Consider the following 14,226-nt stretch of genomic DNA (forward strand, 5'->3'; position numbering starts at 1 on the left):
CACCTTGGCTTCAGGCAGATATTCACAAACTGGCCGACTTGTCTGGAAAGGAAATCTTAGGTCCTTTGAAATCTGGTTTTGATTTGTTCTGAAACTTCTTTTTGGAGTACTTTTTTAGGTTTTGTTGTGGCTTCTGATCTTTACGAAAAAAGGAGCCAGTCTTTGAACTATAATTCCAGTTGAATTTAGGAACAGGAGAAAAACATGTTTGTTTTACCTTCCTCTTGCAGTTTTTAATACAGAGGCTTTATTGTCTGATTCAAGCATGTCTAACAGAAATGTACTGATGTCTCCAAAACAGGATAAAAGAAACCTTATCATATGTGTCTGGCAATTTATGGCACAAAAAAATAAAGTGTACATTGTTTGCACCCATCCATAATCTTGGTATCTATCAATGAGAAAGGCACTGGAAGATGAAGAAGCTGGTGGGTTTTATCAGATTCTAGAGAAATCAATACAGGATCTGAAGAAGGATTTTTATACAGAAATTTATGAGTGTTTGGAACTTTATAAAACATTATCAGCTTTTAGGTGCTGAAGGCTGGGATTACGGGTTCAAGGAAGCTGTGGCAAATGTTATGTTGGAAAGTTTCTAACACTGGATGTATGACAGAAGGCTTGGTGGGTTCCCATATGCAACAGGTCATACATAATACCTTGTTTGCACATCAGACTACTGCTTGCACTGAAAATGCTCCATCATTTTAGAAGAGTCTCCAAAATAGAGTTCCTTTAAAGGAGTTTTAGAGAATTCTAGAGACATGTTATCATTGACTCAGATTCACAACCAAATGGGGAATGGATTTGGGAGGAGTAAGCTAGAAAATGAACCTTGGATTTTCAATTATTTTCCTCTTGTTCTTCAAAAGTGGAATCCAAGTCTCTTGTGAGGGGAGAAAGTATTAGAAGCAGAAGAAAAGGCTTACGAGGGGCTTAAGGGAAATGACTGCCTTATAAAGCTCTTGGAAAAAAATCATACCACTCCTTCTGTGGATCCCTAGGAATATGAAGAGCAGAAGGAAAGGAATTAATTATGTTTCTTTTTCATAGAAGCATCCAGTCTGGAGATAACAGAGAGGGTCAGACCCCCGACAAACTTCAGAGTACCAGAATCTTCCTCTCATACTAAAACTTGAGGTATTCCCTCAGATCACTCAGAAATAATGAGCTCTGGTTCCCCCTTCTCTACAGAGAATGCCATCTGATTGGCTGAGCAAGACATACTAAAATGCTGCACTTAAATGGCCTCCAAAAGGGTAATGACACCAGAAGCAGCAGATAACACTGAGCCATCTGAGGGCTTATCAAGTACCACAGCAGAGACTGGACAATAGAAACTTCATGCGTCAACTTTTTAAGCTCATTTCTTGGCTGGTGAGGGATGTCCAAATGGGAAGACTTGGGAGACCATCCTACCGCACATGAGCTCTTTAAGTCTTTGATTTTCTAAACAGATATTGAGGGAAAATAAGCCACTCAATGTTTTAGGAGCAAAAGCCTGACAAATTGTGTACTCAAAGGTCTGACTGGATTTCAAGCAGAATAAATATTTAGTGTGACCATCTTTATTGTCACAGTTACCTCTCTTAGTTGACATAAAAAAATTGATATATAAAAAAATAAAATAGAGAGAGAAACGCATCCCTTTTGGGAAACCTAGCTGCCCAACATTATGAAAACTGTCAAAGGCTGAACATCTGACATACCAAAGCAAGAACAAAGCCTCCCTGTTCAAGCTGGTAGAAAGTTCTGAGGATTACGGCATGCATACATCCCCCCTCATGTACTGCTCCACATTCATGCACTTGGGTCATAAGTCAGACATTGTACTTGAGAGGAAGGCATCCATGCTTTAGTATGCTGGCTCGACATACGGTATCCTTGTCAGAATGAGTCCCACATGTAATACCTACTGCAACAGTGATCAAGGAAGGACATCTACAATTACACTGAGATTTTGAAAAAAGAAACAAAACAGATCATCATCATCATCCCCCTTTTCATCATTTTTCTACATGTGGTCAGGTGTTGTGCCACTTGTCACCATCTATCTCAATTCAGTGCCATTCTCCTACCTTCTTCGACATTCTTACCTGTCACAGGTCTGTTACTCAATCCACCCATATATTTGCTGTATGCCTTTTCTTCCCGTCTTCTTTCTGGTAGTCCCAAATCTTCTTCAAACTGTCTTCTGCTTTCCTGCCCATGTGCCCAATTCACCATAATTTGTTCTCTTTGACCTTCTATAAAACTGGAGCTACTTGGGCTTCTGCTCTGATGTCTTCAGTCTGTCCTACAGTGTGGATCCTACCACTGAGGCACAATCTCAATCACCTGAAGCTTCCTCATTTGCTCTGTCTTCACTGCACAGGTTCTGTATCGCACAGTCAATACTGGTCACATCACTGTTTTGTATACCTTACTTTTCAGCTTCTTTGGCATTCTTCTATCAAATACTACCCCTGACATTCTGTGCCAGTTGGCTGCAATCCCTCTGACTCCAGCTTTAACCTCCTCATTAAGTCCTCCCTTCTCTTCAACCACCCCTTAAAGATACTTGAAGCTGTTATTTGTTCCATTATTTTCACTTCTATCTCAGTTTTCATCTTCTTCTGATTTTCCCTATTTGCTCTCATTTCAACTGTCTTATCTGTAGTCCGGTTCATCCTGTGTGCATTCAGTTTTGCATCCCATTCTCCTATCTTTTGATGACATTCTTGGTTCAGTCTGCCACATTGTCTCACACTCTGAATAGAGCAGATTTATTGATCCCATCTGACTTGTTTGCTAATTCCAGTCAAGTCCAGTTCCAGTAGGAATAGCAGTGGGCTCAGAGATGAAAACTGATGCACACCCAATCCCTTTGGAAACCCCTCTGTCAGTCCAAACAATGTTGGGACTTATACCATTGGGTCCTTGTACACAGCCTGCACTAATTCTACCAATGCTTCAGGGACTTCAAACCATCATCTTCCTTTGGACCTTTTCATATGCTTTTTCCAAGTCATGCTCAGTTATCTTTAGTTTCTTCTCAACTATCTGTCTAACTACAAACATTGGGATGATTGTGCTGCATCCCTCACCTGAATCTGAACTGCTCATCTCCCATTTTAGTTTGTACTACTGTGCATTCATTTATTAATCACCCTCTCCAGAACTTTCATCATCCAGCCTCTTGATCATATCTACAGGACCTCATCTGAGGTTGCTGCATTCCACTTCATTTTTCCTTAGTGCTGTTCTTGCTTCTCCTGGGGGGGGGGGGGGGTTGATTCCTCCTCTTATTTCATTGAAGGCTGTGCCTGCAGCAATACAATTCCTGTGGCGTTTTCTTCATAGGTCCACAGGACATTACTAGGCCAACAGCTTAACAGCTCTTACAAGCCTAGCCAATATAACCAAGTTTTACCAAATATATAGTCCCTAGGGGCAATAAGATGGCATGGCTTTGTGCCTATGCTTTAAGTATCATACAGATTTGCCTGGTCCAAGGACATAGGCACTACCCCAGGTGTGAATTTGAGATTCCCCATCCATTGATCCAAAACACATTTGAACAGGGTCAGGGAAGGATTCTGCTTAATGTGAATAGGAAGCCTATTTCAAAGAAGGGGCAATCTCTGAGCACACATCTGTCTCTTCAGCATGTTTTGTTTGAGTCACTGACTAAGTTCAAATCTCTAGACTGGGTGACTCTAGTGTTGTTTCACTAGTGGATGTGTAGCAGCTCCATCAGGGCTGGATTTGTGAGTGCCTTGTAGGTCAGGCACAGGTCACCCCCTTGTAGTAGGAAACAGACTAAAGGGATAGGGCTTTTAGTATACTGGTTACACCTTGTATTTTCCTTGTGAGAAATCTCCGAGGTCACTCCAGCTGCTCTAAATGCCTAGTCAAGTACATGACAAATGGTGCATTGTACTCTAATATTGTTCTAATGAGGGCACAGTACAGCAGGACTAGAATTTCCTTGGATCTGGATGACATACCTTTACTTATAAGTTGTGCCAAACAGAAGGGCTTCCTCACCACTGTGGACACTGCAGTCAAAGTTCAGGCAACTACCTGTGTACCTAGATCTCTCATCCCTGAGTCTACTCTTAAGGATGTGCTATTGATGTTGTAATTTTGCAGGGGTATTTGACCTCCCAAAAGGTATGATAATGCATTTTTTCACATTTAGTTTTAGGCCATGGTTCCAGCACCAATTTGTCTGATCTACACCCTCCTGAAGGATATCTACATCAATGGGGGATTCAGTGATTACCCTCAGCTTGCAGTCACTAGCAAACTTTGTCATCCAGACACCTTCCACATTAGCCTTGACTTCAAAGAAGTATATTTCAAACAGGAGTGGTCCCAGCACTAACCCCTGTAGCATGTCACTAGTAACTGGCCTCTTGCTGGATCTGGAATCACTCACTTTCACCAACTGTCCTTTACATGAGCCAAATGGCTATCCATCCTGTGATGCAGGGATTTATTCCCAGTTTTGTGAGTTTATTTATAATACCAGAGTGGAGAACTGTGTCAAATGTCTTGCTCAGGTTGATGTAGATGGTATGTACCATTTTACCCTCATACATGGCCTCAGAGAAATCCACCAGATTCACTAGACATGACCTGCCCTTGGCAAAGCCAAAGTGGGTTGGGTCCAGTGATTGGAAGTTTTGTATGTCATTTATCAGGTCCATGAGTACTCTTTCCATTGTCTTGCATTCAAGACTAGTCAAACTTATGGTCTTTAATTTCCCAGGTCAGTAGATGGCTCCTACTTTAGGCAGAGGGGATGACTGTTGCTATCCTCCACTCTATCGGGACAAAGCCAGTCTGGAGGCTGTGGTTAAACAGAGATCTTAATGGGCCACATGTCATGATTTAAGTAGTTTAAGAGGCAACTTGCTATATCATCAGACCCCACTGAAGCCATATTTTTAGCTTTAGGGAGCGCAGTGGCAACTTATTCTTTTGATTGGCAGTGGAGTGGTTGAGGTTATCTCTTGATGGAGAAGTGGGGGTGATGGGGAGGTGAAATTTCAGCTGAATGTGTTGGCCAGCAGATTTGTTACATCTTCCAGCTGACTATAGGTGATGCTATCGACAACTAATTCTGCACATTGTTAGGTGTTGCTCTTAAGACTGCAGACATATCTGAAAAATGCCTTATGGGTTATCCTTAGCTTTGGAGGCTATTTTTTGTACTTCAAAGTCTGCTTTCTGAGACTTGACTAGTTCTTTGATTTGCTTGTTTAGAGAAATGAGGGACTTTTTGCTCTTTTACGCACACTCTCTCACTTCTGGATAGGATTTTCTTTCATTTGTTGTATAACCTATTAATACCAGGAGTCTGCAAGGCTGACATGCTTTTGTGGGTTGACCATGGTTTATTTTGATCTAGTACTGCCATTTCTATGCAGTTGTTTACATGGTCATACAAGGCTTTTGTGTATGCCTCTGCATGGGTTTCTGTCTTTTCTGGATTTGGGGGACCTTGGAAACTAGCTATGCCATCCCTTAATAGGTCAGAAACAGTACAAAGAAACAGTCTTCTGAATGCAAAGAGTAGCTTGACGAATGTAAAATAAATCTAAATAAAACAAAGAGCTACTGCCACAGACTAACGTTTAATAAACCAATTAAAATAACACTGTTAAAAAGTGTTGAAACAAGTTTTATAACAGGATAAATGCTTTTGTGACCTTCCTCAGATCCTAGTGTAATAAAGTACATTAATTCAGTTAAAACAACATAATCAACCAATCAGAAGTCATCTTCAGAACCTCCACCCCTTCAATATGGGCTTGAGATCAGCCCATTTAATCCTGGCATCTAAAAATATTATTCTTGTTAATAAATGGACATGCTTTGCATCTTTTACACTGAAAACTTCCATCCTTAAAGGGGACATCATTAGACTCCTTCATATTCTTATAACATAAGAGTCTTTTTAAATTCAATTTATTCTTAAAAGTAAACCATGCAGTCTCTCCCATGATGTTCTGCACAGGATGTTAAGAGCTTGTTTATAGTTACAACCAATGAATTCAGCATCCAAGCCATTAACAAATTAAGACAGAGTGAAGTCTTGGATGATGATGTGACTAAGAATATGCAGGCTCTTAACCATTATACTGGAGAATAATGTTTTTGTATTTGAAGGACAACACTATTGGCAGAAATGGGGAGTGGCTATGGGCGTCCCTGTGCAGACAGATACTCCAATATAGCAATGGCTAAGTGGGAGATGGAGCATATCTTTAATTGTGACAATTCTTGGACAGATAGAATTGCCTATAACTGCAGGTTCCTGGACGATATATTTTTCCTTTGGGCTGGTGATGTGAATGAATTGAACAGATTTGTGACTTATTTGAATAACACAACATTTTTTTAGAGCTTGAATTAAATTGGTCCAGTAATGAAATAGACTTTCTGGATGTCACCTTGGTGATTAATGCTGAAGGGGACATAGGAAGGACTGCTGGAAGAATAACTACTTGCATCGTACTAGTGTGCAGCCCCAGCATATGTGTTCACAAGTAATAAGGACAGCTACTGAGAATTTCCAGACTCAGTACCGATGACAGAGAAGAAGGGGAAGAAACTATACTGCTATCGAATCATTTTCAAGCACGTGGCTACAGTGAAAATGAGGTACGACAAGGTTAGTTGGCAACCAGGAATAAGAGAGGGAAGGTATATTTTTCAAGGGGCAGAGATCATAAAGCAACAAATAGACAAGAGAATGGATGTCAAGAATAATTACAATGTACACTCACTTTCAGCAATGATGTAGTGCAGGTATGTGAAATAATAAAAAGGAATTGGAAACTACTAACCTTGTATGGTAAGCTGGAGAACATTGTGGGAGAGATTCCAAAGTTTACTTTTAAGAATAAATTGAATTTAAAGACTCATGTTATAAGAATATGACCGAGTCTAATGATGTCCCCTTTAAGGAAGGAACTTTTCAGTGTAAAAGCATGCAAAGCATGTCCATTCATTAACAAGAATTATATTTTTAGACACCTCAGCACTAACAGAACATATAAATTAAGGAGCTAACATATAAATTAAGGAGCTATGCAGACTGCAATACTATGAATGTTGTCTATGGAGCAACCTGCAATCATTGTTCAGGTTTTTATGTGGGGAAAACGAATAGGCACTTTAAGGAAAGGATTCTTCATCACTTAGGTGACATACGGAACAAGAACATCTCTAATGCGTACAGAAGAATAATAGGCACAATTTTCTATTTTCAGCCCTGGATGTAGTTCATAACACTGTTAGGGAAGGTGACCTGCAAAACAGGACTGAAATATCAGAAAACAAATGGATAGCCGATTTGCAAGCAGATAAACCACCAGAATTAAATGGGCTGATGCCTCTCAAGCTCATATTGAAGGGGCAGTGGCTCCAAAGATGACTTTTAATTGGCTGAGTATGTTGTTTTAACTGAATGAATGTACTTTATTATGGTAGGATCTGAGGAAGGTCACGGACCGAAAGCATGTATCCTGTTTTAAAGTTATGCTTCAATACGGTTTACCTGCATTATTTTAATTAACTTATTAAACTTTAGTCTGTGGCAGCAGCTCTTTGTTTTAGTTGGCTCCCTTAACAGGTGGTAATTTACCTTAGAAAAGTTCTTAAAGTTTTTGGTTTTAGGTGAGGGGACTAATTTTAGGTTTATTACAAGGGAGACTGCTTTGTGATCTGATCTTAGTAGTAAGGACATCAATGAGGGATGGGAGTGCAGCACTCTCCCATACTTGTGAATACTACATCTAGGATATTTGTTTCCCCAGTGGGAGTTCTGACTAGTTGCTTTAGGGCATTTACATTTTCAAAGGCAAAAAATCTTTGGGCTTGTTTGTTTGTTAGTGGTCATGTATGCCTCCCAATTAATGGATGGGGTATTTAAAATTACCCACGAATATGCTATTGGGCTAGATTGTGAGTGATTCTAGTAACTTCAGGAAGGATGTATGGGTTTCCTGGTTCATGGTGAGGGACTAGTAGCCAGCAAAAATATGGTAATTGATTTTTCCCATGGTTAGCTGGACATGGAATAGCTTAAGCATGTCATATGTTTGACCAGCCTTGAGGGGTACTTAAACTTATATGTAGACAGACACCTCTGTCTTTGCTATTTCATGTTCAGTGGGTGGTTAGAATGCATGAAAGGCATTACACCCATGCACTGCTGGAATGCTTTCTGTCAATTTGAACCATGTTTCAGTAACTGCACAGATGTCAGCATTCTCCAGGGTGAGAAGAGCGTCCAGTGAGTGAAGTATTTTTTGAGACTCCTAGCACTAACACCTTTAGCTTGTCCCAAGTAGCTTCTGTTATGTTGGAAGGTATGTCTGTTTAGCAATGTTAAAAAAGGCATTATGGGGGGGGGTGGATAATGTTTTAGCCAATATCCAAAAGCCTAAAAGTGACAGATGAAGGCCATCCTTAGCAAAGTAGTGTAGCCTGTCATCCATGTCCTCCCAGGCTGGCAAGTATTGGACCACTTCAGAATGACACCAATAGCTAAACCAATTGTTAAAGTCAATCATTTTCTGCTGGTATTGTCGCATCAACTTTGCAGATGGTAGAATGCTGCTCAGTGCTAGTTCATACCTGCTTGTGAGATATATTTTCAGAACTCAATCATGTCTCTCTTTATATAGTCCAAAGAGGTATGTCTCAGGTCATTCACTTGCACATGGACCATGACGTGAGTCATACTGGCACTTTAGGGCAAGTGACCCGAGGGCTTGCATGATCTGGTGAATCCTGGCTCCTGACAGATAACGAACTGTAACCTTCCCCTTATGCAGCCTGGTAAGAGGGACATCACTTTGTCTCACAATGGAGTTTCCTATGACCAGAATATTGGGTTGTGGAGTGTTTCGCCTTATTGGCTTGGTAGCTGAGACACAGTGAGATGTGGCTTTATATGCTGTGATGGGAATTGCCTTGTTTGTGTGCATACACAGTTTCTGAGGACTGTGCCTGACAAACTGAGGTTTGGATAAGTTGCATGTGAACACCTCTGCATATGATGGTCTGTGTGGTTTTGTGTGCAATGAATGATGTGTCCGAGTTGCTAACCTCCTTTATCTTTTTTTATGTCTGTATGTGTGACTCTAACCTCCAGTGTCAATGTGTAACTACATCAACATATTGTATTTGTTTGTTAAAAGAGCATGTAAGAGATATAAAAAATAACAAACAGACAAGCCCTATAGCAGTGCCCTTTAATAAATGTCATAATGGTAACCTGTTAGGGTTGCAAGCTACAGTTTTAGATGGGGTAGAGATGAATTTGTATATGATCGAACAAGTAAAATGTCTATTAAGAAAAAAGGAAGCTGTTATGATTTTAAAGTTCAAAACTATGAATGAACCCTGTGGGTTTAAATCAAGACTGTATATGGAAAAGTGTGCTGTAATGCAGTATTGTGTGTTTTAATGGGTAATTGATTTTTAATTGTTTAATTATGCAATTGGGTAATCTAATATATATAAAAATGGGGGGGTTGTGATCATATGAATGTATACTCTGATAAAGGCGAATCAAGTCGAGGCGCTAGAGAAAAAAGTTTTTTGGATTTGTTTTATTAAATATTCTACAGAATTTCACTGTGACTGGTCTGGAGTTTGTGGTTCATCATATTTTCATTTATCCAGAAGTGGTTTACACAATATTGTATTTGTCTGTTTGAGAACTAAGTAGTTGTCAGTGAAAATAGGGCAATTGTTACATTGCCTCAGGTTGCCCATGTCCACCAAGCTGGATGCAAAGATAGCAGGAAAGTGCTGATCCATGGTTGCAGGTCCCAATGTGTACTGGCAAGGGGCAGGAGTGGAGGGTATCTGTTAACCAAATGACAGAAGGGTGCTTACTTGGTGTAATCTTCAGCTAACCAAACCAGCAATGCTGCCCAGTGCCCAAGCCAGATGCTCTCTCAGCAGCAATAGTCAAGGGTGCTACATTAAGGTAAGGTAAGGTAGATAAATTAATAAATGTTGCTTACCATGCAAACTAGTTGCCCAGCGAGTACTGCAGGACTGAGGTAAAGTTCTGAGGTGTTTTTTGTAGGGAAATTTCATTTTCTAGTGATTGCATGTATACAAGGCACCAGTAACTGCTCTTATGCGAAGAGCAGCTTATTGCAAACATGAGGCTTGTATACTACCAGAAAAAAAACAAGTTTTACACCAATTATGTTATAAGGCCAATCAGATAAACACACAATGAGCTTTCCCACCAGCAATTCCCAGCTCAGATAGGTGAAATAAGCCCTCTCCCCTCTCCTGCCACAGGAGTGCAAACTTTGACACTCAATGTAAAATGACTGGTTTGGAGCCCAGGTATTAAGGAACCTGAAACAGATGCCTACTACTAACTAAGAAATACTAGATACAATGAATTTCAGTGCAGAACAGCAGCCCTTAAAGCAGTTTGAAAATGTTACGTTAAACTTTAAAGAGGTGCAAAAAAAATAAACAGGACAGTAAAGTTTCACAGTATAATGAAAATAAGCAATGTTTCCAGATGCTTTCATCTGTACAGGGCACTGGCACAGCAAGCAGTTCCATGCAAATATGGCAAATTTATACCAGCACTAGAAATAGAGAAAACTGACAACTGAGCCCTCTGGCCAATAAAACAACTACACTTAGAACTCTTGTGTGATTCCCAAATCAGGAAGACCAGCTAAACACATACTGCCACTATATGAATAATCCCAGTCTTCCTAATGTAAAAGCACATTAAAAGAATAAAAAAAAAACTACCACAAACACACTTAAACTTAAGGAAAGGCAATAAGTAATTCAAGATAGCAGCAGTGCACTTACAGTTTATTAAAATGTGATTATTCAACAAAAGTACTTCACTTTGTAGAAATGAGGCAAGAGCTATTGTGCAGACTTTATAAAGGCACATAAAACAAGATAAATTGATTAATAAGCCCTCCAGCCAATAAAACAACTACATGCAGGAATCTCTAGTGCGTTTCCCCATACTATTCATAAGGATGATTACTTGCAGAAGTTCTAGCAGTTACCTAAATGACTAACAGGTTATCAAGGAGCAGAATACAGGGGTTTAAAAGTGACAAGGCTACTACCCACTGCCACTACATGAAAAAATCTTCTGTCCTCTTGATGTAAAACACAGACAAGAATTTGGTACTGTGTAAAATATACTATTTTATCCAATAGCTAGATAGATAATGAATTCAGAGCAGGTAAATCACTAGACGAAATGAGGCAAAATGCACTTTTTTAAAAATACAAGGAAAAACAAAAATTTATTTTATTTTACATTTGTTGACCGGGCCAGTCTAGCTGGATATATGTCCATTTTCAATACAGGCCCGGGGAGAAAAGCTCCAAGTGATAAAAACACAGTAATAACATACATAAAGTAACAGTGACATACAATCAAGATTATACTAACAAGGCTATACATAACAAAAGTATCAATAACAAAATGTTGAGACATAGCTAAACACTGTCATATGCAGTATGACACAAGGTAAGGTACAGAAATCATACTTGATGTACCAAGAGAAATTAAAATTAAAAGTATCACTTGGTTACAGTTCCTGCTTTCATTGGTAGTAGGCAGCAATCAACTGGTATGCAAAGTAGAATTTAAAAGATGTAATTAAAAATAAAGGTGAAGGAATTAGTCAGGACTGCAGCAAGGGCATAACCAGTGTGATTTAAGGTATCTTCTGAGTTTTTGTTTAAAGAGGGGCAAGGAAGGAAGTGATGTAAGTTCATCAGGTAGTAGGTTCCAGTTTTTACCAGCTGTGTTAGAGAACAGTGAGTCACCTGCCAAGTTGTTGGACTTATGCTCACTAGTAGTTTATTAGAAGATCGTAATGAATTAAGATTTTTATAGGGGATAATGAGGTTTGAAAGTGTAGGGGTGTTGTTTGGTTGATTTAGGATTTTGTGGGCTATGGTAAGTTGTGAAAGTTGCAGCAGGTTTTGCAGTTTAAGTCAGCCTAGCTGCTTTAGGTACCGACAGTGATGGGTTCGGAAGGGATTACCAGTGGCAAATCTGGCAATGTGATTATAGGAGTTGGCCAATTTGAGAAGATTATTTTTTTGACAGGTTAGTATATATGGGGAGGCGTAGAGATAAGATGGGAGTGGGCAATGGTAGATCTAGCTGCACGTGTAAGGAAGGGTTTAAATTCTGTATAGGGACCCCATTTTACTGTTCACTGTTTTTAAAGTGTTATTAATATGGGTGTCAAAGTTGAGGTTGTTGTCAATTGTAGTTCCTAGGAGTTTGGTGGTAGAGTCTGGGGATATGAGGGTGCCACTGTTAGATATAACTGAGAAATCAATGGAGGAGGACTTGCGAGTAGGTGTAGAGAGGAGCTTTGTTTTTCTGAGATTCAGGAGGAGGCAACGTTTTAAAAACCAGGTCTTTACTGTGTTACATACTTTCTGAGTTAAGGATTGCAGTTCTGATGCAGAGTTGGCTGAACATACAAATGTTGAATCATCTGCATATTGTATGCAGGTGGCTTGAGGAATAGGTAGGTATAGATCATTGATAAATACTGAATAGGAGAGGTCCTAGAATGGAACCTTGAGGGACCCCCAGGATTACTGGTAGGTGGGAAGAAAGACTATTCTCCCAGAGAACTGCCTGCTGCCTATTGCTATTGCCGATAGTTAGAATATTCATTTGAGTTGGCCCCTTTATGTAATGGTATAATGGGAGAGATTTTCCACATATTAGGGAAGGTACCTTCATGTATGGTTCTATTAATGAGGATGGATATAGGATAGGCTACTACTTTGGCTGCTTTTTGCAAATATTCAGCTGGAATTTGGTCAGCTGAAGGAGTACATGGCTAAAGTTTTTGGATGAGCTTAAAGATAAAGTTAGTAGAGATGGGCTGCAGGTGGAAAGTAGGAAGGGGATTAGGAGAAGAGGTAAGAAGGCTAAAGTTGTCAGGGGATAGCTGGCAGGCTAGAGATTGAATGGCCTGTGTAAATAAGGTGTTAAAGGTATTAGCAGTTTGGTTGTGAGTATTATGATTATCATCAAGTGGTGCTGGTGTATTGGAGTGACCTGGGTGTAGGGGTTTATTGATACTTGCCCAGAACCTTTGTGGATTCTTTTGATTTATTTGCTGTAGTTTGCTATAAAAGTTCTTTTTGTCTGAGAGAATAGCCTTTTTTGTTACATTTCTCAACTGTCTAACAGTTTGCTGGTCGGTTATATTTTTGGTAGCCCGCCACTTAGACCAAGATTTGTTTCTGACTAAGATTTTCTGTCTGGTTTCTTTTGTAAGCCAGTGGGCTGGTTTTGACTTGATTCTAATACAGCATTTAGGAGCATGTTGGTCAAGGATAGTTAGGAATTTTTCATTGAAGTATTTGACTGCCTCTTCAAGAGAGTCTGTTTTTAGAGGGGTCCAGTCACAAGCGCTAAACTCACACTGAAATAGCGCTGGGTTAAAGTGTTGATTGGACCTTGAAGTTCTATATGTGGGAGTTTGGGAAATATCACTTTTTTGTCTGATAATGCAGGTCAAAGAGTGGTCATTTATATCGTCTGGTAAGATTCCTACCTTATATGTTTGGAAATGGTTACTAATAAGAATCCAATCTAAAGTACTCTCTTTATTGCTTGGTTTGTTAATTCTGGTAGAGGAGTTGATGATTTGAGTGAAGCCATGGAGGTTTATGTGAGAAGTAGGATGTTTGGTGCTGACACACTTCCAATCAATATTAAAGTCCCCTAGGATTATAGTCTCTTGTGGGAAAGTTGATGAAATCCAGCTGAGGATATTCTCAAGAGTACTAGAATTATTGCCAGGAGGCAGATAGATACAGATAATGTATAAGGATTTACTTGAGTTAAGCTGAATTTTGGAAATAAGGACTTCTGCATTGTTATCCTGAGGTGGATTATAAGATAAAGTGGTAACCTGTAGGCAGTCTTTAAACATAATTGCTACTCCCCCTCCCTTATGCTTTTTGTGGTCTTCTCTCAATATACTGTATCCTGGTGGGATAATTTCATTGTCTTGAGTTCTAGGTTTTAACCAAGTTTCTGTTAAACATAGTATATCAAAATGAATGAACATCTAGGAGAGTATGAAGGTGGGGAATGTTATTGTTTACACTACGGATATTGAGATGTGCGGTCAGGAGTGAATTAGGGAGTCTGGTAGTGGTGACTGGAGT

General features: G+C 39.6%; 1 protein-coding gene across 1 annotated transcript in view; it reads right to left on the minus strand.

Annotated features, from left to right (window-relative positions):
* Nucleotides 1-14,226, minus strand: part of LGALS12 (galectin 12) — a 588,927-nt gene that overhangs the window by 85,794 nt on the left and 488,907 nt on the right. The gene's annotated exons all lie outside the window — the stretch shown is intronic.

Source organism: Protopterus annectens, chromosome 6.part1 (genome assembly GCF_019279795.1).
Source record: "Protopterus annectens isolate FY-2018-M chromosome 6.part1, PAN1.0, whole genome shotgun sequence".
NCBI lineage: Eukaryota > Metazoa > Chordata > Ceratodontiformes > Protopteridae > Protopterus > Protopterus annectens.